Below are 3,306 nucleotides of genomic sequence, written 5' to 3' on the forward strand. Positions count from 1 at the left end.
GAGATTGCTTATTCAGTTTCTGATTTTAATGAAATCCCATTTTCTGTAACTACCAGAAAATGGCTAATTCTAAATGTCTATTCTAAATCGATCTAAGCAATTCGTGTCATCTCTCAGAATATATTCGAGTAGCTGGATCACATCCTTTCTACGTCGTGCCGTACTCCATTACGAATGACTGACTCAAAAAAAGATCAGTCGTGTCTCTTGGAAGATTATCAATTTCATGCAACGCCAGGATCCAATATTCACTTGGCTGGCTGTAGCAACGTAATGAGACATGTACAGTATGAGCATAATCTCTAACAATAACATTCTCTTTGAAATTACAATAGATCTGGCCGAAACCAGAGGCAATTTTCAACTAAGGGACAATGTTATCTGAAGCCCGACGGCTACAAATTTCCAGTCCTCCCTCTCTCTCTCTTTGTACTGGTATAATTGGGAACGATAATGAAGAACTTCGTGAAGTTTTTGTGCCAAGGAGGAGGCAGATTACGGAATACTGTTATTGTGGGGGACAGAAGTAGGTTTCTGTCTTCTGGTTATCGATTGAGTTACTGCTCAGATCTTTTCAATTGTACATAGGGAGAACATACATTACACTGCCACACCATGCCTTCAATTATTATCTACTCAGATTGGTTCAGTGAGGAGCTAAACGTTTTTGAAACAAAGTTTCGACTTCTTTGATAAATATTCTTCTGAATTGAGTATTCGTGTTCTAATCTTCGCAGATTCTTCAAAAAATGAGCTCTTGCCGTGACCAGGATTCGAACCTGGGTTACTACGGCCACAACGTAGGGTCCTAACCACTAGACGATCACGGCTGTTGAGCTTGATGGAAGCAAGATTTATAAAATGCGAGCAAACTTCTTGTGAACCTGTTTCATGACCTAGTTGGTCCTAAAAACTGGCCGCTATAACAAGATCACCCATGCATGTCTAGATTGAATGCAGGTGTGGCTGAGTACCTTGCGCTTTGAATTGGTAATATGTGAACATAACAGTTGACTGAAGACAAGAGATCTTATTGCAAAGCTGCTGAATGGAAAGGCTGAACTAATTAGGTATGCCAAGATATTCAATTGAAAACCCCGAAATTGGATCTGAAGCAGTCTTTAATCGTCTATCAACAGAGTAAGAAACAGGGAAGCCTACCTCTACCAGAATATATGAAATACATCCTTGTCACTAAGGATGTAAATGAAGGCATAAAATGAATAGGCATATAAGTAATGATCCTGATTGGCGTGAATCCTTGAGTTGGCGAGGTGACGTTTTTCCAGTTTAGCATAAAAAGAACACTTTTGTGATAAATAATCACTTCTTTCATCCTCAAAACGCACCAACCCTCCAGAACCTTCAAAACGGGTATCCTCTGTCTCCCAGTCTGTTGAATAAAGCAACTGTATCCAGGGAAAGGATCTAGATCTCCCGCTCTGTATGCAAATATAAAACCACTTCACTAATTCGCAAATGAATAGGAATTCCTATATACTCCGGTCCTAACACTCACCTCATGTAATGCAGCATGCTCCCCTAATATGGGCTTTAGTTGTTGGGGAATTTTTCTACCTTCTGGGACGATTTTGTTAAACGTACGAGTTTGTGAAACTTGTTTAGGATCTTTCATTGCATTGTTGTTATTATCATAGACCTCTTCATGAGTCTTTGTGGGGAACCTGATAAGAAGAAATTGGTTTTTGTTTTTTTTCTGAGCCAAAGCATGCTGATAAGGAATACCTTCAATTCCTTAAACATTTGCACCTGCTAGATTCCTGCTAAAATCTATTTGTAAAGTGTTTTCTCTTGAATACCAGAAAACAAACTTCTCTGAGGGTAATTAGCAAATACAAGTAAGGAAACTGAGTCATCAAAACTGAAGGAAACCATTTTTTCATAAAGATGCCAATGAAGAGAGTGGCGTTGAAAATATTCCCTTTGGAAGGCGAAATTCACTTCGAAATTTAATCTTCAACTCGATATTCCATATGTACATTGTGATTCCAGGGAATGAATGAAAAAAAATAGGTCCCACCGAGATTTGAACTCGGATCGCTGGATTCAGAGTCCAGAGTGCTAACCATTACACCATGGGACCTCTCTGGAGGCACATTTTGGCGCCAAGGCTTTCAAAAGGGCCCTTGGATCCTATTGAAGCTTTTGATATTCATGCGATAAACTTACAACTTAAAATTCTAGAAAAAATTTTCAAGTATAGAAAAAGAAAATTTCATTCATTTCATATTTGTATTGTTTTATATTCACGTTGATGTAAAACTCATGAATATGAAATTTATAATTGGGATCATTGGGGTCTATTTAAGGATAATTTTTTGTCTAGACTTCAGACAAGACAGAAGCTTTTTCGAAAGGTGTATTCAGCAGTCATCCCTATCATTGTAGAATTACCGAGCAGATGGAGACGAAAATTTACATCGAATTAGGTCGTGATACAAGGATCCTCGAATATGAAGACATCCCCTCACATCAATATTCAACATAGAAAAACATAGGGGTAGAAAATGTAAATCAGAATAATCCCGTAAAAACCACAAAAGTAAATTGAAATCTTCCGGTCGGCATTCGTTCATTTTACGTGTTATAAGAACATTATATGGCTCCATTCATTCAATTTTATTGTTTGAATGATCTCTATAATCAACCCAGCGAATACTTTAAATGTCAGTTATTCAACCCTCTTCCTAAGGCCTTTCTGTATCTACCCTGCCATTTGTCTATTCACTGGCGTGTTATTAAGCGTTTCTGTTGGGGAAATAATTCCAGAAATTACTCGTTATTGAGGCAATCGGAAAAACCATGAATTTCTCCTTGAATTCTGAATCTAAATGAACAGACAATGTTCATGGGGGTTATACAGGGTGAGCTGATGAAATACTAGAAGTCGAAATATGGAAAAACCTAAAATTTTCCTACCTCTGGGAAACTGCAGACATTTTCATCCTTTTAATATCGTTTTTCACAATTTTAAGACAAAAGTGTCTCGTTCTTCGGTATCCTGTTCGTTTTATCGCCATTAAAGACATTCAGCGACTGCACGCATCGAAAGATCGGGAAGTGTACTCTGTGAAGTGAGATAAAAACGGATGGCCCAATATTTTTTTTTGGTACGTCCAGGATTTCGCCTAATTTAATCCGGCTCCATTATCCGAGGCACAGACAATTTGCTTTTATTTCCTTAACTTCTGCAATTGCTGCTAGGGCCCCATTCCGGATTCAATAAAGCAGAAAGGGCCATCCCAGACGGGTTTTAATGTTATTTCTTTCGCAGTTTAACGTGAA

The 3,306-nt window shown here is 38.1% G+C and overlaps 2 non-coding genes across 2 annotated transcripts; both read right to left on the minus strand.

Moving 5' to 3' along the window:
* Positions 1 to 758: 758 nt before the first annotated feature.
* Trnah-gug lies at positions 759 to 830 on the minus strand. Its single transcript has one exon. It is a non-coding gene; the product is annotated as a tRNA-His (tRNA).
* Positions 831 to 2,032: 1,202 nt separating this feature from the next.
* Trnaq-cug lies at positions 2,033 to 2,104 on the minus strand. Its single transcript has one exon. It is a non-coding gene; the product is annotated as a tRNA-Gln (tRNA).
* Between the last annotated feature and the right edge of the window lie 1,202 nt (positions 2,105 to 3,306).

Source organism: Coccinella septempunctata, chromosome 6, assembly GCF_907165205.1.
Source record: "Coccinella septempunctata chromosome 6, icCocSept1.1, whole genome shotgun sequence".
Classification (NCBI taxonomy): domain Eukaryota; kingdom Metazoa; phylum Arthropoda; class Insecta; order Coleoptera; family Coccinellidae; genus Coccinella; species Coccinella septempunctata.